Genomic DNA, 24968 nt, shown 5'->3' with positions numbered 1-24968 from the left:
GAAGTGCCACGTCTATACATTTTTGAACACCTCCAGGGATGGTGACCCCTCCACCTCTCTGGGCAGCTTGTTCCAACACTTCACCTCTCTTCCAGTAAAGAAAAGAAAAATGTAAAAAAAAAAAAAAAAAAGAGTCCCCAACACTGGGGCTTAAAGAAATGAAACACCGTCAACAAGAAATAGAATTATCTGCTATTGGCAAATCGAAAATATGGCAGCAGCATTCAACTTGTAGTAGGCAGACATCTGCCTGCAAGAGGGAAGACCACTTCATCCACACATATACTATCACAACACTTGAAGAATTCTGGTCCTTTTAGCAAATACAGATTTACAGTCTGTTCCTTTTTTGAAGCAGCCTTAAATTAGTGGTTATATACCATTCAAGATACCTTTCTGAATGATTTTTTAATGGCATGACCTGTTTACCCATTCTGCCTTTGCATCCAGTGAAAATGGGATGATTAATTCCTTTTAAAAGAAGACAATTAAAATGAAAAAATGCATTTACTTTCATTCTCTGCAGAGTGTCAACACTATAAATATATGTCAAGTTTATGTAAGGAAAATGTGTCAAGGAAATTCCTACTACAGTGTATGGAGCTTCTTATTTTTCTGCATTAGCAGAGTACTTTCTGGTCCTATGCTAAATCAGATTTTAAGTAACATATCAAGGGTGAAGCTTCATTAAAATAGAAGGATTAAACCATCAAAAGTTCTTCCAAGTTATGTAAGTCTCTATGACATTTTCGTTAACTGGAGCAAGTTCATGTCAGAGGCTAGGTTTCTGTCCTTCATTCTATATGTATATTTATATCAGAGAGTCATGTTATGGAAACAGTAGGACCGTGTCTCATTCCTAAGTAACAGAAAGGGTGAACACAACATGGAAAATTATTCTTCTTGACTATAATCTTCATTTATTCAAGGCTTTGAAGTTGTGTTTGGACTGCGGGTTAGTGCAGGGTAATGGAAGACAGTCAAGTTTATTTTGAATGTATTTTTAAAAAGAAATAAAAATCCAGGCCTTCAAGTTTTGATGTTGCATTGGTTTTTTCTTTTTTTTTTTTTTTTTTCTTAAATAAAAAGTAGTTTTAGTAAGGTTTGATTGTTACTTACTTATTGCTCAGTATTCTGTGGCTACATTGAGACATCCAGCATTCTGGTGTGATGAGTTCATTGTTAAATGTTGCTAAACTAAATGGTGTATAAAGCTGGTATATCACTGCAGTGTTTACTTACAAAATCATGAGGTGGGATCTCTTCTTTAATGATGGACTTCTCAGTCTCACTGGGGGAAGTATTGTTTCTTATCAAAATTATTTGAATGCTATGTGTATGTGATTACTGGGTTGTTTTTGAAATACAGTTCTGAATGTGAGAATATCGAGATGTAGAAGTCTGACTACTTCCTCTTTGATAATAAAATCCTTGATTTAGTTTTTACAAGTGTTTGATTTGCACTTTTTCACATCACAATATATTATACCACAATTTTTTTTTTTTTTTTGGTGAAAACTGGTGTTATCTAAAGTTAATGTTATGTGAATGTGGAGAGAGCTGATGACCCCAAGCTGTGGTCTGTCCAACCACTCTTGAAGGTACTACTGAAAAAAAATAAAAAAGAAATTGAAAAAACAGCTGGTTAAATAACGCGTGAAAATTTAGAGTGCTAGAGTCTTGGTTTTGAACACTGATATTTGCTTCATCACAGAAAAATGTGACATTAAGGGCAATGTCATGAACCCGTGGGCAGTATAGAGTGTCCTGCAGATCTTTGTGGTCTGCCTGCTGATTTCTGCATCATTTTTGCTGAGAGAAGTGCAGTACCATATTCTCCCACATTGAAATGGAGCTTCTCACTCTGCTTCACTACTAATGTAGTCAGTGGAAACTGCAGAACAGACTTTTTGAGTCGTAGCTTTCTGGTAACTGAGATAACTAGGAATGCATGTAATAGTACATATATTAGTAAAATATTTTGGCAATTTTGTAAATGTATTTTTCCAGCTGTGATTCCAGGGATACTGGCTTGTATAGGTGTGTGTACAGCCCTTCATCTGAGGGTATCAGTGATGTTTATCATTATACCTGCAGCATCAGTAAGACATAGTTTAAGTGTTGTATGTTATCTACATTTCAAAAAGGGCTAAAGTACCTACAAGTGATATGACTTTCATTATCATTGCTAAGGATATATTCTGGGAGGAAAAAAAAAATATATAAATATAGTAAGGCTCATTGACAAGTGCTATTCCTTTTTCTCGGTGGAAATAACAGTTTGGAAGACAACAGCAGCAACGTGATGGAAATCTGGTGGTTTGTCAAAATGCCAGTCCAGGATGGGAAAAGTGATTTGGAACTAGCATTCCATAAAGATATCTATGACATATATATAGGGATGTAAATGGATTATGGATGACTGGGAGTCAGAATTTGGCAATATTAAGAAAGAAAAAGAAAGATTTGTAAAGAATTGACTTGCTCTGGATTGCCTCTTAGATTATCTAATATCTGACCAGGCTTGCAGCCTTTTGGGGTCTATGAGACCTTGATAGAACAGAAAGGAGGTGGGGGGGTACAGGGGGCAGGAGAGACCATGTTTTTGGTGGGATGAATATCTATATCTAAATGTACAGAGAACTAGTATTTATGATCTTGTCTGTATTAATAGAGTGGGCCATAATAAAATGCTATTTTAAAAAGACTAATCTTATAAAAATATTGCATGTTTAGGCTGTTGGCTGTATCATTTACATGTGGATAGAGATAATTCCTCTTTCTTTAGCTGGAAATGACAATGCCAAGATGCATATTATTTTATCCTATCTTTCAAAGACTGTGGATATTTTGGTTTAAAGTTTTTACTTAGGTCAGTAAAATCTGCATAAATACATTACTATGAACAGCTTCTAAAATTATCTTTGTTTAATCTTGCAAGAGAGCAGTTTGCCTTCGCATGCAAACTGTATTCTTCTCCTGTCTGCAGTTCTTGCCTCTTTCACGATCCAAAATGAATACCAATGAAACTGTGATGACTGACAAGTTCCTAAGTGGAGGATGCAGTAGATTTTTGCTTTCAAACAGGAACTTAAATACAAACTTCTAAAGACTCCTGGGCTTCTTACTTTTTGTTATTTTTGTATATTCTGTTATTTCTGTCATTTTAAAAAGTATCTTCAATTACAAATGTAACCAATTAAATAATGAATTGTAATCCATAAGAAATTAAAATACATCGCTGCTGTTGAATTAACTCAGCTACACAGCAAAAAAATGTAGGGTTCTGCGGGAAAGTGTTGTGGCAAGGGATCTTTTCATGCTGAAAAGATGAACAATATGATAAACAGCCAGGTAGAGCACAAAAAGATAGAACACCAAAATCTGAAATAAAAAGGTGATAGTTTTAATGGAGTTTGGACAGAATTTGAAATCTGAAAACCATACTAAGAGTTTGTAGTTTTGTGGAGATTATGGTGATTTAAAAAGCAAGACGAGCTAGAATAAAATCAAAAGAAAAATCCTTGCAGAACACAAAGTGAACTACTGTGTTCTAAGGATTATGAAATTACCACTGTTGTCTTTGTAAATGAAAAAATTCAGCCTGATACTATTAGTCACTTCAGAAAGAAACATCTATCTGTATTAGATTAAAGTTGTATCATGGAAGCCATGGGTCTACTAAGTTAAGGGATAAGCAAGTGCATAGAGACATTTTTGCCTCCCAAGTAAGGGGTTGGTCAATCTCAATGTCTTTTTTGAGACAATAGTACTGGGGCTACTTATAGAAAAATACATAAGTTAAATATTGTCCAGAAATACACAAGCAAGATATGTGTAAAACAATGGGATTTTGATAGTTATTTTTTAAGATCAATGGTTAAAAAAAAAAAAGGTTAATTTTGACTGGAGTTGAAACCAGTAGACAGAGAAACATTCTGAGCCAATAGTCTTATGTTTTCTTCTGGAACTTTGAATTTTTGGTAAATCCCATAAATGAGAACCTGATAGTAAGAGACTTATGAAAAGTTTATATGCAGATGTCAGCAAAGACTTCCCTCCCCCACTCCCCTCCCCCCCCCCCCCCCCCCCCCCCAAAAAAAAAAAGTATATGTATTTTCTTCTGTTGTTCTTTTTTTCTGAAAGATACGTAGAGCCTAAACTTACCTAGGTTGGATTCACACATCAATAATATGATTGTGCATTCAGATGCACTTCCATGTACTCTGTGCCTGGTGAGAAACTTGTAAATACATGGGCATGTGTGTGGATTTTTTTTTTTTCCTTTTTTTTTAAGCTCAGTCTATTTAAGGAAGATTTAACACCTTCATCTGAAACATGGAATCTTTAGTGAAAACTGCAGCCACTTCTAAAATCACCTCCTTATAGCTCTGTGGGACCAGAAAAAGTGATGGGCTAACCGGAATTTCAGGTTCACGCATTGCTGCACGCTATACCACCAGAGTTGTACTTGGTCACGTCTTTCCAAATCTCCTCTTTAAATTTTAGGGTCAGTTTTTGTAGTCTTGCCTCTGACAACTCTACTTATGATGCTTTTTACTAAAACTATGTCCCACTGTAAGGGGAGGTGGTAAAAAAGGGATGCTTGATCATGCGTGGGTACAGGATCACTGTGTCTTAGGTTTGCATCAGTCTTGATAGCATTCCTCTGACTGCAATTATGAAAGTAGACTTAGCGGACAAGCTGATAGGGCAGTTCCTACCAGCTGAGTTTCCTGAGGTAACATTAAGCTGTTTTTTGGATAAGAGTTATCCATCAAAAATCATTCCATGTATCTGGTGTATTTTTTTATATTACACAGTAAATCCTGAAATGCATTGTCATCCGTCAGAAATTCTTCACATATTGGGCTGGAAGTATAAGCTTTTTCAGTAGATAACTGAAATCCTAGAACTGGAAATAGAACTGAACATAACTTGGAAAATAAGTGGAAAATTCTGCTTCCAATACCAGATAACATGACTATACAAATTGAAGCTTTCGTTATTTCACTGTTACAATTCTGAGAGAAGGCAACAGAACTGCTGCTGTGCTTGAAACAGTCTTAGAGTATAAACATGTCCTTTTATTACAGATGACACCTTTAAGATGTATACATGTTTACATGTATAAAAATGTCCTGTCCTAGAACATAAGACTTTTGCTATCTCCTCTGATTGCTTATTTCAATACCAAAGCAAGAATAAAGGGCCTCAGCATCAGTGCTGAGAGGGAGACCTAACAAAGGGGAGACTGTGTCCCCTCACAGGATTGTTTTCTATGTCCATTAAAAAACAGAAAGGCTGATCATGTTATCTGTGGGTTGTTTCAGTGAGGAGAAATCATTGATGAAAGCAGATATATCTGATGCAATCCTAGTTAAGTACAAAGGATGTATTAGGTTCAGTCTCTCCGTGCATTAGTGAAATCAAGATGGAGCTTCTTTGCTGACATCAGTCAGCATTTTTGAGGAAGCATTTGTCTTAAAACACCCCAACAATCTCTCCCTAGACTTTTTCCTAGTTTTTTCCTGTTACTTCTTAATTTTGTTTTCCTCCTTTTCTGAGATTCATTTCTCTCTTGCTAGCTTTCTCATGCTTTAGGTGTCTGAGCAATTTAATGTTTGCCTTAGTTTGTGATACCAGTAGTTGTCTAGCTCTACATAGTCTTAATAGCTGTTAGAGCCCTACATAGTATCAGGTACCTCCTTCCATAGGAGGTCCTACTGCTGTTTTAAATGATGTTGAAAATTAGTCTTCTGTTATGGTGCACAATATTATGCTTTTGGTTCTTTGAGCATTTTTCAGTCCTTTACTTGTGCTGTATGTACCCTGGTACACAGCTTGGGTTATGTCACAGTGCAAATACAGCTTTATAACTTCAAGTAAGGAATTAGAAATAGTTAAGATGATAGGGAACAATATCTCCTCTGTATGTTATTTTTTCTTCCTTTTTTTTCAATTTATTTTAGTCCTGCGGGTTTTATCCTGTTCATCCTGTAGATTCAGGGTCATACAAATTTTTCTGTCTACAGTTCTGCTATGGGCTCTTGTTTACCCATAAGGAATATATATATAGTCTGTCCAGGTCCCCTTATATAAACAGGATCAGTTCTAATAAATTCATACAAGATGGCTGTTTTGGACAGAAACAAACCTCAGAATAAAAATATAGAGCTTGATTCTGGTGTCTGACAGCTAGGTAATGATCACACAGAAATCTATTGAAGTACTAGTGACAAATGTAGTGTCTTATAGAAATGCACTCTAAACAAAAGAGTATTTTTGAGTTTTAAAGAAAAATCACCATTGATTTCTAGTTTCTAGTAGTGCCTAAAATGTGCTAGATTCGAATGGGCTCACACAAAAGACAACAGTCTATAGCAGGAAGAATTCAAATCTTGAAGGAGGGGAACAACAGGAAAAAAAAAAAAAGCAGAGTGCAATTGTGCTGTAAAGATAGATGACATACTGATAGTGGGGTCTGGTAAGAATATAAAGATTTTACTCTCACATGCTCCACAATGCTACCCCTTGCATTATTATTTTACCTGGGGTTTGTGTTTGGGTTGGGGTTTTTTTGGAGGTAGAGTGGATATTGTGATAAAGTTAACTGTTGTTGATGGGAATCCTTCCTGTGAAAGACAGGGAGTCATTATAACCAGCCCCATGAATAGCCTTCCTCTGTTACCAGTTACCTGTATTGCTTATGGTCCACTGACTTAAATTCTAATCTAGTTGAAAAGGATACATGATGTTAACACACAAAGCTTGAGTATCAATGCATTACTCCTGTACAATGTGCACTTAAGTATGAATAGAAATGAGTCACTCATACAAATACATAATTGTTCCAATTAGGTGGCTGTGTATGGTTATGCTTGCCTGCTTGCCTCCCCTTAAATGATGGATTTCCTGAACAAAAAAGGATTTTGTTAATTTGATGACTATACTTACAAACCAACTGTTGTCAGTTTTTTTATTGAGGTGTTTTCAGTGAAGGATAAGGTATTGTGCTTAGTGGTTTGTCAAGTACTTTAAGAATGATGGCCGCATGCAGTGAGGTATGTAAAGGATGCATGTTAGCAGCAAAATAGAGAGTGAAGAGTTTAGCGTTTGTTCTTTCTACATAACAGATTAATTCTGGAAGTGAACGTCTACTCAGGATTCCCTGCAGCTGCAGTGCTCTCTGAGGAATAAATAAAAGCAGCATGTGAATAATTTTCTCTTCCTCCTCCCGACCTGGCTATTCTTATTCTGTGTGTTTAGTTTTGCTGCAGAAACAATGATTGCCTATGACTTTAAATTTTTATTTCTTAAAAAAAGCATAGCAGAGGCTGAAATGGATTGGAATTTTAAAAATCTCTGCTTTCACTAGGTTTGCTTATGGGTTTTGTTATCCTGTTTTTTGACCCTAGTCAGTGGCAGGAACTGTTACTGCTTATGTTAGTACAGTTCACCCTTGATGTTAACTTGGTTAAAAGACACTGTAAAATAAAAGTGAAGTCAGAACTCTGATCTCTGCCCATTCAGTCCATGACTTTGGGCTCCTTCTGTTATGGTGGTCACTCAGGGCAGGAAAGGTGCTCTGTTGTGTGGAGTTATAGGTCAGGTCACTGCTGCACTTGCACTCCTTCTTGTAAGGCTTGTCCTCTCTTGGTTCGGTGGTTCCTGCTACAGTAAATCCCATAGCATGCAACTTAAATCCAGGGTTACAACAATAAAAAGGTGTTTCCATTAAAGTCTCCACATCTGGTCCCTTTGGACCAGACCATCGAGTTTAACATTGCAATGAACTCCTCCCCTTGCCCCTGCTCTGGCTTGGATTTATCCACAAACTACAGTCCCTTAGGAGCGTACCTGCTCCAAGCGGAGCCTTACCTATGAGCCACAGTCTCACCAGGGCACACCTGCTGCAGTGCAGACTTATCCACAGCCACAGCTGCTTTGAGGTGCACCTGTTCCAGGGTGGCCTTGTCTATGGGCCTCATTGCCTTCAGAGACATCCCTGCTCTACAGCTCTACATCCCTGCTCTACAGCTGCAGTCCCTTCAGAAGTAAACTTGTTCCAGCATGACTTTATCCATGGCTGAAGTCCCTCCAGGGGTGTACCTGGTCTGTGGAGGGCTTATCCATGGCCACACGCTTTGAGGTGCTCCAGCATGACCTCATGTACAACCACAGATGCTTCGAGGTGTACCTTCTCGGGCATGGATTTATCGTTGGGCCACAATCCTTTCAGAGGCATAGCTGCTGTGGCACAGACATAACTATGGCCACAGATGCTTCAAGATGTACCTACTCTGGCATGGGCTTATCAAAGGCTACAGATGCTTTGGGGTGTCCTGCTCCCATGTGGACTCATCCACAGGTCACAGTTCCTTCAACTGGAGTTCACACTGAAGTTCCAGCCTGACCAGTACAGCAGCACAGAAAAAGCAGCGATGTTCTGGCCATCTGCCAGCCCAGGCTCATCGCCGTTGCTGTTATCAGAATGTTCCCAGGCACAGCAGAGTCAGATGATAAGAGTACAGCAGTAGCAAAAGCAAAAAGCTGCTGCTAACGAGTACTAGACTCCAATATACAGTAAAGCAAGCAAGCCCCATGGCAAGCACGGAGGCATGTCAGTTAACACCTAAATAGGAATAACATCTATAAATTTGATCTAGCACATTCTAATCAAATCTGTTGTTATCTCAAACCCTTTAAACCCCACGTTGGGTGCCAAAAGGACTGTCATGATTTAACCCCAGCTGGCAACTAAGTCCCACACAGCTGCTTGCTCACTAGCCTCCAGTGGGATGGGGGAGAGAATTGGAATAGTAAAAGTGAGGCAGCTCTTGGGTTGAGATAAAGACATTTTAATAGCCAAAGCAAGAGCTGTGTGCGCAAGCAGAGCAAAACAAGGAATTCATTCACTGCTTCCCATGGGCAGGCAGGTGCTCAGCCATCTCCAGGAAAGCAGGGCTACATCACGTGTAACAGTTACTTAGGAAGACAAATGCCATCACTCCAAACATTCCCCCTTCCTCCTTCTTCCCCCAGCTGTATATGCTGAGCATGATGTCATACGGTGTGGAATATCCCTTTGGTCAGTTAGGGTCTGCTGTCCCAGCTGTGTCCCCTCCCAGCTGCTTGTGCACACCCAGCCCACTCACTTGGTGGGGTGGGGTGAGGAGCACAATAGGCCTTGACTTTGTGTAAGCACTGCTCAGGTGTAACTAAAACACCCCTGTGTTATCAACGCTGTTTCCAGCAGAAATCCAAAACACAGCCCCATACTGGCTACTGTGAAGAAAATGAGCTCTGTCCCAACCAAAACCAGCACAAGTTGTTAAGATCTTGAAGCCTGTTTTATGTATCTTCATTCATTTACAGCTCGTCTGTGCCATGGAAATAAAAAGGAAAAAGAATGAGAGTAAGAATGAGCTGCAGCGAGTTGGGGGAGTACCTCAAAATAGATGTATCTGTTCTTAGAGAAACTGCATCCCTTGCATTCCTCTTCCATATGTTTCTTTTTCACCTTTTAATGGTGTGGGCTCTGTGCAGTTATTCTCTAATAGAGGACCCGCTTCAAAAATAATGAACTGGTTCTAGGAGCATTTAATGTGTTGCTGTGCTGTTGTCAGGTACTACAGGCAAGATAGTAAACTTTGTAAAAATGACCAATAACAGAAAATATTTTCCACTGGGGAAAAAGAAAATCAAGGGTAAGTGAGAATATTTTTATTCTCTGGCAGGAAATCAGCTTTTTTTCTATCCCAAACCAGTCAGAATTTTTCATTGTGAGTTACAGACTATGATTTCTGACGCCTGCTGAGATCCCGCTGCATGAAGTCTGATTTTTTTTTTTAATTACTTTATGTGCTGTAGACGGCCTTAAAATCACTTTGCTTTGATAAAGAAAAAGAATTCTAATAGTAACTTCATCTGTCTTTCTGCTCCTCAATTTGGTCTTACTGTACTGTTTTGTAGAATATTTTCTGAAGGAGTTAAATTATTCTAAAAGCTTTTTACCATTGCAGATTGATCCAGACACCTTTGTTGCCAAGGTAAAAATGCTAAATGCAATTTTTTAATCTGTGCCTTATGTAACCACTGTCTCCTTTTGGATATCTTTCATCAAAGCACAAAGATCTCAAAGCAGTTTTAAAGTCAATGACTCTCCAACTTTATCACTGTTATGAACTGGCAGGGCCCTTGGCCAAACTGGGAAAAGAACTTGCTAGCATCCCATCCCATCCCCTAGCAATTATTATAAATAATATGAACAGACAGGAAGGCAAGTTTACTAAACTTATTTTTATACTGCTGAGCTCTTTAGCAATAGTAGCCATGTAGCATAAATGACACATAGAAGTTCTGGTAAGAAGCTTAAATTTTGTTCTTGGCTTCGTACTTAAGACAAGGGTAAGGGACTCAAAGGATAGGTCTGTACCATTTTACATTAATGTTTCCTTTGACGGAAACGTTGCTGGAGGGGTAGTTCCTATATAATTCATTAATATTGGTACGCTCAGCTACATGTGGATGCTGGGCAGGTCTGATAGCAGTGCACTGCAGTGAAAGGGAAAAACCTAGAAGCAGCTTGGTCTTGGAGACATGGCTAAGGAAGCAACAGTGGTTCAGAAAGGACTCGGGGGCTGATTTTCTATTATGGCATATCTGTGCAAAGTGATTGCAGATCATTCCATGTGAGGATAGAGGACCTCATAAGCAGTGGAAAGTTAGATTCTGTATATTCAGCTCTCCTCAGAGTTACTTGGAATCTCAGAAAGGTATTGATGTGGTTTTTTGGGATAAAACTGAACATGTAATGAATACATTTTGTAATGGTAATTCCAGGTAGGAAGCTCTGATTGGATTTCCTTTGCATATTGCCCACCCTGGGGGAGGAACATTCATTATAAATGTAGTTGAGCAGGAGAGTTCCAGCAGCCAGCTGAAACTGCAGCTTGTGTGTTTAAGCCTAAGGGAACTTAAATCTCAGTCTTTCTGTTGATGAAGTAGAAGAGCAACAGCAGCAAAACAGCTTGTTAACTTGGCAATAAGAGGACTTGACACATGAGTTGAAAAGCTCCTACTATAGGTAGAACAGTTTAAAGGTTCTTTGACACCAATATTGTTCTTGACTCAAAGTTTTTGGGGTTTTTTAGTGGTAACTGGTTGTCTCATTTGCATGTAAAGGATTCCTAGTGTGGGAATTGGTCTCAGTGCTTAGAACCAGAGGGAGGAGAAAGCTGGGTTTCCTTGAATCTTGGTTTAGGTTGTTTACCATGAGTGTATCCAAAGGTATGGTTTTATTTACTTATATATTTACTGAAGCTATTTCATAGAACATTCTTTCAAGCTTGCTGTAAGTGGCCTATTGTGTCTCAGGCCTTCTACTGGAAGTGAAAGAAAGTGTTATAACTGCTTTCAGTTCTTAGGCCAGGCACTACAGTCATGGTGGCATTTCAAATGGAAGTTGTCTCTCTAAGTGTGCAGATATGCTCCCATTGGCTCTCATGCCTTGCTTTGTCCATTCAGGTTTCTGAGGTGGAAGAACAATTGAAGTATGTATTTCTAGCAGGTGCCTTTCAAACCTGGCATGTGTTTGAACAGAGTTACCTCTCTGATGTCAAAGCAGCTGGAAGAGGCAAGAAGGGAAGTAAAAAAACATGAGTTGAAGACTCGCTGCCCAGGTGCTTTTTAGTAAGAAGAAAGTGGAGCTTTGTGCCATATTTGGGCAAGCATCAATACTGGAGAACTGCTAAATCTCACTAAGTGTTTTAATGGTCTCCAGGCCTCTCAAAGCTGTGCAAGCAATCTGGGAAGGTAGCGAAGAATCCCTTTCACCAGATATTTAGCAGTTTTCTTCTTACCAGGCTTCCACAGTGGGAAGTGTCGGCCTTCCTAGTGTTGCATTTAGCCTTGTTGAGAACACAGTCACAAAACTAAAAATGAAGGTGATTAATATTTTTATTAACCTATTTTGACTACAGAACCTCAAGACTGAGGTAAGTTTAGGTATATTCAGTATAATAATGCATCTAGAAAGTTCTCCTTACATTAATCTCAGCAGAGAAAAAAGCCAGTAAGCTATGTCATGCTTAGCAGTTTATTTTCAGTAATGGAGGTCCTGCCAGTTTGAGACAATCCTAAGCAGATGAGTTAAAGGCACTTTTCTGCCTATAGAAATTGGAAAGAAGTGACCAAGTAGTTGATGCACATTAAATTAATGTATGCTAATTCTACACAGGGGATGTAGAGATGGCTTTGCCTCATTGCACACGCCTAGCCTTTCTTTAGTGGCTGACTTTTAGTTTACTTGCTAACCTAACTCTCTAATTCTCAAAAAAAAAAAAAAAAAAAAAGAAAGCAAGGAAAAAAACCTCACAAGTTTCAAAGCAGGTATTTTGGTGCAGTTCTTGTACCTGTCACCAAAGCTTTTACACAACTAATTTGTTTTTTGTTATTGCTGTGGGTTTTTCTTTTCTCATTAGATGAAACATGAGTGTTACACCTTGCTTAGATCTTGTTAGTTTGCAGTGGCAATGTTCAAGAACATTGCCAAGAACAGTTTATTTCCTCAAACTATTATTTCCTTCTTATTTTTAAAAAAAGGAAAGTTAAATGGTAAATTGGTGGCAAGTAGTTCCCTGAATAAACACTGAAGACCTGTCACCATATCAAATATAAATGAGTCTGCGAATACGATACAACATAGGTACACTTCATAGCCTGTGTGTAGTAGCAGAGTGACAACTGAAAAACAGAGACAATATCCTGGAATATATATAATGCACTTGTTGCAGTGTAGTTCTGCAGTTCATAAACGCATGCTGCAGACTCCTAATTTCAGTGATCTCAGACCTGATTCTAGACATCTGCCTGAATCTAATTCTGGTGTTTGGGGTTTTGTTTGTTTGGTGGTTTGTTTTTATTTTTTTGTTTTCCCCTTTGTGTTTCTGCTTTTAGGGTGATTTTCTTTAATGTGAAAAAAACTATATTCTATGCTAGGAACACATTAGGTTAAGAGTCAAAGGAAACAGTGTGATTTTTCCTATGAATGAATAAAAAAAACCTTAGAATAAAACAAAGAGAGGACTTGATAAAATTGCATATTTAATTGTAGTTTTTGCTTTGCTTTCTAAGCACATTTTCTAGTTCATGGCAAAAGGAACGTGAACATGTGCACCTCTGTGTATGTGTGTACAGGTCTGTATAAATAAAATATATGTATAATTAAAACAAAATCTTTTTATGGATTGAAATACGCATTTAGCCAAATCATGCTGTCTAAGGGATAGATAAAAATGTAATCTGGGTAGGTGATGTGTGCTACTCAGAAGAGCTAAGAAGGGCTAAGTATATGTGCTGTGTAGGATACCTGTTTAGGATATAATTAGTCCTTTTATCAGATAATATATTAGATTCTCACCTTTTACTTCAGCAAAGTGGGATAAAATGGTGCTTCATCTCGATTAATCCATTCTGGCATTGAGGCCCTAAGTTCCAGGGGAAAACAGTGAGGCCAGTAATACCTATCTCAGCTACAGCTATAGATAATTGGTTAATTCAGTTGTTTGAAAAAAAGGGTTAAAAGGTATTATTCACCTGCTATTATTAAGAAAGTAGTAGGTACTATAGTTAATGTCAAAGATTTAGGGGCTTTTGAGCTATGCACATCAGAGGCACTTCTGAAGAGTCTCGTAAAACACAATGTCATTGTTATTCCTCTCACAATATTTGGATTCTCCTTTAGGTGTACAGATCATTAGGAAACTGTGAAGCAATCGAATAACGTAAGCCCAATGAAATGACTCATTCCATTCCTGGGCTTATAAGGGATAGTGGATATGTGGAAGTCTGGCTGCTAAGTAGAGCCTGCACTGCATAGCAAGTAGGCTTCATGTGAAGACTACAGGGTACTGAAAACTAGAGATGTGTCAGTTGACCATGGAAAGCCAAGTGCAACCTCATTTACCTTTGCTTTTTTTCGCACAAATGTAATCACGAAACAATCTGTAGCTTCAGGACTAAATGTCACTGTGTGGAAGGAGACCTAAAGAGCAAAGAAATTTAGAAATATAATTATCCGTAGTTAATAAGGCTGCCCTCACCCTTCTTTTTTATTAGAGCCATGGCTACTCTTTCCTCCTCTACCTTGTAGACCTTTCCAGTCTGCAACTAAATATTTAATTCAGAATTAATCTGTGTAATTTGAGAATGCTATGCTCCATGCTAAAATGGAGAAAGGGATGCTGAAAGAAGTGACTTCTAACTCAGGTCTTCAGGTGAGAAGAGTGATCTTTGTACTGTGAATAGGGAGCAATGTTTCCAAGAATGACAAGGTTATGATGGAGATGGATTGCTTTAGTTTAGGGGGAGTAGAAGTGTTGTGCAGTTAGGATTCCTGAGACCAGGAACTAATTTAAGCATAAGAGAAGGAAATATATCTTTTGTGATGTCCATATAGGTGAAAGTGGGCCAGCAGAGCTAAAATGAAGTAGCCACCTCAAAGACTTAACTAAAAATGTGAATTCTGGAGGTTAGGCATAGTCCAAGAGAAGGTACGAGTTTTACTGTCTTATCCATGATCAACTCACCATGGAAGAGTTAGACTCAAATAGATTATCTTTGAAAACAAATTTCTCTGAACAGTTTTTCTAGCATGATGAAATTCCCAAGAATTTTCTGAAACCATTTAATTTTTTATTCAAAGAAGGGACTAACAGTGGCAGTTATCAGATTATTTTCTTTGATTGCATTGAATTTGTTATTTCTCTCTAAAGGACTAAAAATAAATCTGTGGATCATTAACTCCACTTAATTTTCCAAATAACCAACCTAACTTCCCCTAAACTTTAGTTATGAAAACCCACTAAGATAAATGAAGGAGTTATGAGGTTATAAGGCAAAAGATGACCTTAGCGTATATCTAGTTTAGCAGAAGGAGGTTAAGATTGTCAGAGGTAAGACACATGCCAGATAATTTTAGCAACTTCTCGATAGTTTCTTGTAACACCGGACACACTTTAACCACTAGCCTACTTCTCGTCGAGGTAATTTGTGACTTGCATTTACTGGGGTACTGAAGAGCTTTAGAAAATTGTCACTGCAGCTGTGTCTCATGCTGATGCCTGTCTTTCCTTTTTTCTTGTTCAGAGCATACTCTTTTTATTCTCTTGAGGATTCTACAACACGCCAAAAGTCATACATGTCTTTATAGTTCTAACTCTTGCACTTAGACAGGGCTGTATTTGCTTAATGCTGTAAGTTGTCGTTAAATGTAACCCCTCATCTTTAGGACTCCATATCACCATTTCTCCTTCCTGCCATGGGCCCTTGCAGTTTTAACTAGTCACCGTGGTGCCATGACCATCCCTAGAGCTGTATCTTTGACTTGATACTGAATTGCTAACAAGATAATTTTTATTCATGCACAAGTGCTGAGCACTCTCAAATGAAAAAGTCTCAAGCTATGCATGAAAAACAATAATAGCAGTAGGGGACAATTATTGTTAAACTGACCACAGTTTGTTCCTAGGTGTTCCGTGGTGCTTGGATGGATGTCCTATTTGTTTTAGATGGGTACTGAGAGTCATTAAGATTCTGAGTGGAGGTTGCTAACCAAACAAATGTGACTGCAGAGCAAGCAAGGAAACTGTGTAGCTATGTCTTCGTATTTCTTGCAGAGGGGCTGCTATGGTCAGATTTTTCCTGAAATGTAGATTGTGTAAAATTGAAATTATGCAATATTAAGCCAAGTACTGTAGTGACTTTTTAGAGGCAAACAACCCCTACTACAGACTCCTGTACAGAATCATTATTCAGCTTTTTAAAATATTTCCCTAAAGTTTGTAGCTTGCTATGATCTTTCATGCCTGGGTTAGTCATTCTCTGTACCTCCTCCCTACAAAATTTCTTCAGTTGCAATATATATTTTTTAAAAACCTCACTATTGAATACAACCAGCCTCCTACATGGGGAAAGCAAATCTGAGGTCGGGGAATGGGCAAAGTCAGGGCTCAGAGCCATTTAGAAAATGTGATGTGTAGATATCACTGAAACATCAGAGGAGGGATTAAGGCACCCAGATACTGAAAGGGGCATCAGGGCGACTCAGGCGTTTCTGTAGTTTTGAAGACAAAAGAGGAAATCATAGGAGAGCCTAGTCTGTAAAAGAGGTTGTAGCGATTGCCTTGATTAGAACAGAATCTGGAGAATACTCTGTGTACGACTTTCATATAGGTAAATAGGATTTATATTATTCATGAATGATGGTGTTACAGTTAAGCCACAAGGGTATTTTCTGTAGTTCTTTTCTCATCATTAGTAATTAGAATGATATTTGCCTGTCAATATAACTCATCTCCTCACTAATTAGCACACTACTCCGATGCAATTTGTTCACCAAAGCTAAAGTAGAACCGCGTCTGTGACTCATCCAAAAATGCAACTTGGCTCAGAAAGCAGGAGGTCTATGGTGTACCATAGTTTAATCTATTAGCAGAAGAAACAAGTTAGTTCAGAAAGGAAAAGGTTTTAATGACTAAGAATCCAATAGTTCAGTCTAATCTAATGGAAAACAAATGTGAGGCTCTACTGATTTCAGTGTCATTGGGTAACTTTTGAAAATCAGTTGGGTGATTAGAAATCTTAACTTCAGGCGTTAGGAGGTTTTTTCCTTTTTTACCAATAAGTGACTATAGTAATGATTTTCCAGTAAGAGTATCTATTTTAATTGTGCATTGTGTTAATATACACATTCATATTCATGGGATATCATAGGCAGCAGAAAGGAGGCTGATCTGTTTGCTCTTCTAGTTTGAATCTTCCTTGAGATACAGAAATTTCATTGTTCTATATTTTCAATTCAGTTTTATGACAAACTTATACTGCTTCCTTTATCAAAAACCATTTGTAACCCAATTCTTTCCATGCTTTGAATTTCCTTCAGTGTAGTCATCTTCAGAGTGATGCGGTATAAACTGTTTTTAAGAAATGAGGTTTTGTTCTGTCCTTACCACTTTTTCTTCATACTTTAAATTTCTTCTCCCTGGAAGGCTTCTTCTCAGAGAGTTGAGAGATGCATACTGGTGCATTTGCTACTACGTTACGTGGTGCTATGTTCTTTGGTGAAAAGGCTGAGAGCACAGGCTCGGTAATGAACCCTGAAGATGGCAGGGGGAAAGACAGTGGAGATGAATGAATGTCAAAAATTGTACTAAAATTATAAATTTTTCAGCTTCTTAATTGTTGAAATCTTAGCCTCTTACCCTTTGGGAGCAAGTGCTTTCACTTGCTATCCAGTTGTCACAAAATCTTTTGGCTACTGATGTAGTTTCTGAGAGTGCAGCAAAGCCTGTGAGACCCAGGTGCCAGACTAAAAGAAAAAGCAAGGGAGGGAGCCAAGTATTTTTGATTGTCTGGTTGTTGGGTCTCAGTTTTATATCTCACACCATGATCTGTGCCCATGGAAGACAAATGTGACTTTAAAAACTTGGAAGAAATAAGTATTTCAAAAACAAAAAGCTGCTTAGCAGCAACAATTAGCATTTTCTGTGAAAAAAAAAAAAAAACAGGGGAAGGGTGGAAGGGAGGAATCAGTGATGCCCATGTACACATACACCTTTTGGGTGTACAGGCCTAAACACATTTTGGGTTGGATTCCCAACAGACAGACACAAAACGCAACAAATTTTGGGTTGGGGTTCTATCCCGAAGTTTTTTGGCTGTGGGTTTTTTTGGGTTTGTTTTGTTTTTAATATCTCTAAATGAAATTAAATAACTGAAATCTCAAGTTCTGCGTAATTAGAAAAGTTCTGTGTTGGCTGTTGGGTCAGAAGGCCACTGACCAGAAAGGAAATGAGTAATTGATGTTATCTGTGGCATTAAAAAGGGCTCTAAAAAAAGAGGTCTAATGGGATGTTGGCTTGAATGTAGTAAGAGTGATAAATTTCACCTATCCTGTAGAAATGTCTAACCCTTGTTTCTGTTATTCCAATTAGAGCAAGAGAGGAGGAATTTTTGCAATGCAAATAGAAGAGGTAGTGAGGCATTTTGGGCAAAAAGGAGTATTTTCCTCGAACTGTGGCCAGATTGCTCAGAGTGTACTAATAGAACTGGGTAAAAAGTAAAAAGTTAGTACAAAATTACTTGCACTGCAAAAATGTAGATTTTTTTTTAACAACACAGAAAATTAATTACTATTAAATGAATTCAGTAAATTGTTCACCCCAAACGCTTTGTTCCATTTTCATATTGTTTATTTATGACAGAGCTACGTGATTTCCAAATTCCGTTATGTTACTTACCCAATCTTTTTACAATTTCTGAATATGAATCAAAGCACATTTACATAAAACAATTGGTTTTGAGCTGTCAAAATGGTCATCTTTAGCCCAAAGAGAAATGATTTCTCTTCAACTTTTCAAAATTGCTAATGAACACCAAAATTATTAAGCATGCACTTCTAACAGACCAATTGGTTTTGAAACCTGGAATTTTAAGATAAGGAAAGTAAGAGATATTAAAGTTGGTTAGTGATGAGTTTGTTTATGGTGTCTGTAGGAATTAAGTATAATTTACTTCTCTTTGGGATTATTGTGTTGAACTCTGCTTTCTCATCAAAATATTTGGGGGGAGAAGGAAGAAAAATGTTCCAAGGATGGAGTAGAAAATTGAATAGTTAAAAATATAAGCTCACAACGTGTTTCTTTGCTTTCTTAATTTTCCTTTTGAAGGTAGAAAAGGTAGCAAAGATTATAATACAAAAGTTAATAATCATAGAAAGATATCTAAAGCTGAAACAGAGCAACTTTATACAGCATGTGAAACAATATATCAGTTGCTAGTAGCAAGTCCTGTAAAATACTTCCCCTTGTAACTCCTACTTTTCACACATCTGTAGTTTTCCTTACCATTCCCTCTCTAACATAAGATTTTCTGAGGATTTTCCTTTCAACCATTACTCATTCAAAAGAAAATGCAAGAAATATTGTCTAGATAATTTTTTCACCAAAGTTTTTTTTAATAGAGACATAAGCAAATTATTTATCATTTGAACAGGATGTATTACTAATTGAAGGTATTTGGTATTTTCAGTATAAATCCTAGGTATGATAATTGCAAGCGTTGAGTGGTTATATGAAAATTAAGATTAGATTAATTCTTTTCTTGCTTTGATATATTTTCATGGCATTGAGACCATTATCGTATGACTATTGTGGAAGCTTTTTCATCTGTAATCAGATCAAATGTTAGTCTTAGATGTTTCAAGGGATCTCTAAAGCTTTTGTGAGTATGCTGTCAGGATTTGGATTGTGTGAATAAATTAATCTCTGATGGTTTTTTCCCTGAGGGTGATTTCAGGGTAAGGGAGGCAGGCTATAAGGCATTCTGTTTCTGGAGTACAATGCGGTGGTTGTCAGTCTTGGGATCCTGGGCCATTCTGTCAATGCGCAGCAAATGAATGTTTCATGATCACTCTGTATCCTCACGCCCAAGCAGATTTTGTTTTGTTTTGTAAAATCATAATAGGATTAGAAAGGACCTGAAGAGGTCAGGCACTCATCTCTTCTGAATCTTAACACAAAAGTTGTTACGTTTTTATGGTGGGTAAATAAAGCAAGTTGAAAATAAATAAAAATAGAAAATAGCGTGAAGGGAACTCTGTATGAATTTTCTTTAAACCCAGTGAAAAACCCTTAATGTCCTGTCTTCAGAAGTCAGAGAAGCAGCCAGAATGATTTTCCTTCACAGTGGCTATTTTTCGTTCTCCAGGATTAGTTATGTTGCTGGAGAATTTGGGTACTTCAAGGGCATAACCACACAAGCACAAATTAAGACAGGCTGTACAGAAGCTTTATTAACTGTGGTCATATTGAGAGAACACTGGGAAAGCACCTCCCCCTCTGTGCCCCTGTCCTCTGCCAAGCGTTTGCAGAGGCCCAAGCTATAGACTGTTTCAGGAAAAAAGAAAGAGGTGAGGAAAAACTTAGAATCATAGAATGTCCTGAGTTGGAAGGGACCCACAAGGATCATCAAGTCCAACTCCTGTCCCTGCACAGGACAACCCCAGAATTCACATCACGTGTCTGAGGGTGTTGTCCAAGTGCTTCTTGAATATTGTCAGGCTTGGTGCCGTGACTGCCTCCCTGGGAGCCTGTTCCAGTGCTCCACCACCCTCTGGGTGAAGAACCTTTTCCTAATATCCAACCTGAGCATCCCCTGGCACATCTTACTGCTGTTCCTTCGGATCCTGACACTCACACAAACAATCATTTCAGTCTTAACAAAGCCAGATACCCATCCCTGGGAGGGATGGAATCAAGTAGCTTGTTAACTGCCACAGTTCAAAGAAAGAATAAAACACTAAATAAGGTGGCACTGTGGGGAGATGGCTCTTGGTGGAGCCTATAGGAGTGGCACACCTGGTAGTACCTTAGCTCAGAAGTGGGGAGTTGGAAACAATCAGTCTCTTAGTTTTTAGTTAAAAGGAATAATATTTTAGTAATGATAACTTCTTAGTCAGGCCTCTCAAATAATAAATATTAATAATTTTACCACCAGGCTATATTTCCTTCAGTCTTTCCTCATAGATCAGGCTTTCTAGGTTTCATTGTCCTCACTGATGTCTTGGTTTTGTGTTGTGGTGTGGTTTGCATTTTCTTTTGTTATTGGTTTGGTTTGGTTTGGTTTTTGTTTGGTTGATTTTTTTGTTTTGCTGAGTGTTCTTTTTTCCTCCACAGAGGACCATCTTATGGTCCATCACTAGACTTAAATTTTTCATTAAGTAATGCGTGCAAAGTGGAACGCACTTCTGCAGCTTCCTTGAGAGCACTCTGCAGAGTGAAAGAATTAACTGATGTCTTTTATAGGCTAAACATCACTTTGTACCTCTCAGTGTGATGTATATCTTTCTCATAACTGTTTACTTTTGTTGAGTTTGTGATTCATTATAATATGTAAATTGTATTCTGCAAAAATATTGCCTAACTTGTAATTTTTCATCTTCTATTATGGAAAATATGCTGCACCCAATGGGGCAATAGACTTTTAAGAATTCATATGTTTATAATTATGCTAAACAATTAAGAGCTTATATGACATTTCTGCTTTCAAGATTAGAGGCTTGCTTTCTGTGTGTTTCCCTCCTCTTTTTTCAAAGGAAATTATGTTTTGTTTCTGTAGCGACTCCCATCCCAGACCTCAACATATTTTACAAGCAGTAACTAGCAAACCTCAGCACTGAATTTTTTCAGAGATTCTCGGTCCTTAGGGGGAATGATTTCTTTATTATTAGTGCAAACAGGTCAAACAATTTCCCATATGTTGTCTAGCATTAGTCAGTGATCTATAAAGTTTAGCATAATTTTTATTCCCAGTGAAGCTAATGAGATTAGTCATAGAAAACAGTCTTTCTTAGCTGAAAGGATATTACCTCTGTAAGGGCTTGACCAGCAGTTGAAAGCCATCTTTACAGGCTTGTGTGATTATTATCTTGGTACTGTTAATCACATCAATCATTAATAATGTCTTGTTTTCAGAATCCACCTTCTGAATGTCTTGGATTAGCAAAGAAAATACAGTATTAACAAATAAACCCAACCTTCTCAACAACTCTCTTGGGGGCTTGAATTTTTTTCTCTTTTTTTGAGAACTGTGGAGGGGTTTTTGTTTCTGTTGGGTAGGGGTTTTTTGTTGCCCTGTTGTTTTTTTTCCTAAAGGTTCTTTTAGTTTCAAAGCATGAAGCACCACCATAATGTCATACCTAATGTGCCAAATAACTTATATGGGCTGGGCTTCATCTATGAAACCCAAAATGTTGTTATTCTCTCAGTGATATAAAATTTGTTGTAATCTTTTTCCATCCTTATTTATTATAATCTCTCCTTCTACCCCAAAAGTGTTGTGGAATTTATAGCAGGTCTGTTGTGTCCTTATCTGGTATTTGGACCCTCAGGTTTTTTTCATCAATGACAGAAGTTTCAACTGCTTGAGCAGTGCAGAAGGCAATAAATACTGAACTTGCATTCAGTTTTACCCTTTTGTTGGCATTGTGCATTGCTTCTAGCTGAAGAAGATGCAAAAGAATTGACATGTTGCAGAGGTCTAGCTGTGGGCTCTTCTGTAGTCAGTTGAGAACAGTCTATTTGATACCAAGGGTGAAATCTCCTAGATGTCATCTTAGGAGTCATCACTACATTTCTTCAAATGCGTTTTCTTATCAACATAACAGGACTTCATGCAATGAAAGGAACGTTGAATTGAGACACTAGATTACATTTTAATAATACTTGACCCAGAATGCACCAAAGATGTTTCTTACTCAGTGAAGTACGGCACTCTGATCCCAATCTTTCCTCTAATTTCGAAAGCTGTGGTGCTGACTTGAGAGGACTGTAATTTGAACGCTTAGAATCCAAGCTCTGGTGATATAAAACCAGCAAAATGTAAGTGGTAGCAAAAGCATGCCTGTTCAGACTGCATTTACTTACTTGTAATCAAATTTTTCCATCAGGTATATTTTAACTTTCTCAGTTTCCTTTATGTAATGTTTAATTCAGGCCTTAATCTTTGTTACTGTTAAATATTTATTTTTTATTATTGTATTTTGTGGCTTAAATCCTTCACGTAGACTGTGTTTTTGTTACACTAGACCCTGTTCAACTAGCTAGGAAGGGTGCTGTCCTGTGCTATTCAGAGTCTAGGCAAATTTAGAAAAAAACATTCAAGACTTGGTTGGACAGAATATATTGTTCTCTGGTCCCTCAGTCCATGAATACAGCACAGTATTTCTCATAGTTGCTCATTATTATCCAGTTGCAAGGGGACTAATCTATTATTTGCTCAAATATTGAGTTGAGTGGTGAAATGCTTAGAAATATTTGAAAAAGTAAAGATTATATATTTGAACTTTGACAATGCACTTTTATTTGCAGCTGGTAATGCACAGATTAATTCTGAAAGATACCACTCTGTCTACAGTGTAATAGGAAAAAATGTTTGTTTCTAGATAACTGACTTTTTCATATGCTACATGCTGTGACAAAATCACTCAAACAAGAAGTAATTTTTAAATCCCAAATACAGAGTATCAGAAACTTTCTTTCCTTGGGAATTTTTTGGAAAGCTTCCAAAAGGGTTTCCAAATTTCAGGATGCACTTCATTTTGTTGGCCATCAATGTAAGGCAGTGTTGAAGCAAGGTATAACAAGGTGGGTTACCTTTGTACACTTGCAACTGGGGCCTTACAGCATTTTTTCAGCTAATACCAATAAAATACAAGAGCAATAATACCATTTTTGTATGTTAGCTGAGGAGTTCCCAATGCCTCCTTAGGGGTGATGCAAACTGTAATGAAAAACATTTACCTCCTGGTTGAACACTGTTTATTTTCCAGTATTCTGCAATATTTTTTTGATATTTTTAAAAATTGTTTCTAATAGATACAGAAGTTTGTGGTTTTAAAAAAACACTGAAGTGAAAGTTACATCAGAGACTTCATTACAGGTTTTTTTGTCTTCTTTAACTGTTATCTACATGTGCATCATTCCAACTTAAAAAAAACCCAGAGAACCCAAACAAGTGAGAGATTTCAGGTAGTTGTATATAGTACTAATCAAATGCTTGATTTTGCATTTTTATTTGAGTGAAGATGTGACCTAATCTGCTACATCCACTTGCTCTTAGCCTCCTTCCCCAATGAACTCTTTGTCATATAAGAATCTCTTTTTTTCAGTTCTAGGATCATCTTTTTGAGATACTGTGATCATAGCTGCATGAGGTATTCATTATGTGGCTACACTAAGGATTTGCAGAATATGAAAATAATTTCTGTTTTATTCCCTCTTTCTGTCTGAAGAATTTAGTCAGCTGATGTATTCATAAAATTTGCTACAATATTGTGTGCTAGGAGGTTTCACACACTTTGTAGTAGGAAGTTATACAGCTTTCCCCAAAAAGTTTTTCTATGATCTTATTAAATATGTGGAACTTACTATGTCAATTCCTACCTGAAAAGCAGGATCAGCAAAAATGTATTCACTGTGTAAACACACTTGTGAAGTGTACTAAATACTGTGAAGGCAGTTTCACTCTAAAGCTGGCTCCACATCAAACAGTTTTAGGGATTGATTTAAAAAATGAAGATATATTGAAGTAATAAGTGTAAACTTATCATAATAGATTTGTACATGGAAGGATATTTGATGTGCACAGCTGAGATCAAAGTACCTGATTTGCTAAAAGAATTAGTGTTTGCTAAAAACACCTTGAAATAAATTTAATTTTCTCTGTATTTCCTGCAAACAAAGGTGACCTGCTAAGGTGGAGAAAATAACCAAGGGAGCAACTATTTCAGACTTGGTTCTAACAAATAGCAAGGATAGAGCTCAGAGTCTGAAAGCAGAAGGCCATTAGGATGAAAGTGTTCTGAAAACACCTTAGAAACATAATACTTCAAAGGACCACTTGGACCACTGAGTACCATCTCTCTGACTATACGAAAAAGAAGGAATGATAGCAGAAAATCAGCAGCAGTGAGCATTGAAAAGTCGACTTCAGCCAACTTATAAAATAATTAGATAGAAGATGTTATTTAAGGGATAAAGGTCTTGGGAAAGGTTCCTTAAAGAGGCAATATACAAAGAACAACACAAGATTCTTTTCATGTATGACACAGATAGGAAGTATATTAAGAGAGAAATACAGTTTAATCAGAGCTTTCTAAAATCAGGAAGAACTATACTGTAAGTGGTAATAATACCATCTTGCTAATATAAAAAGGCAACACAAACATGTAGGGACAAAATTTAAAAGATGTAGAAAGTTCCAGTGACTAAAGGACATTAAAATGCCATAAAAGTGTTCTGTTCAGCGTATTAGGTGTGGAAAGAAAACTAAGGAACACCATAAATCCATTGCTTAATTGGGCGCAAGAGAAAATAATGTATAGCTCAAACGAAGCTAAAATGCTC

General features: G+C 37.4%; 1 protein-coding gene across 1 annotated transcript in view; it reads left to right on the top strand.

The window, feature by feature from the left end:
• The window catches only part of GRID2 (glutamate ionotropic receptor delta type subunit 2), a 738061-nt gene that overhangs the window by 86593 nt on the left and 626500 nt on the right, over window positions 1-24968 (top strand). The window lies entirely within an intron of this gene.

Source organism: Phalacrocorax aristotelis, chromosome 4 (genome assembly GCF_949628215.1).
Source record: "Phalacrocorax aristotelis chromosome 4, bGulAri2.1, whole genome shotgun sequence".
NCBI classification, from domain to species: domain Eukaryota; kingdom Metazoa; phylum Chordata; class Aves; order Suliformes; family Phalacrocoracidae; genus Phalacrocorax; species Phalacrocorax aristotelis.
The sequence above is the reverse complement of the archived record's forward strand: the minus strand, read 5'-3'. Positions and strand labels throughout refer to the sequence as shown.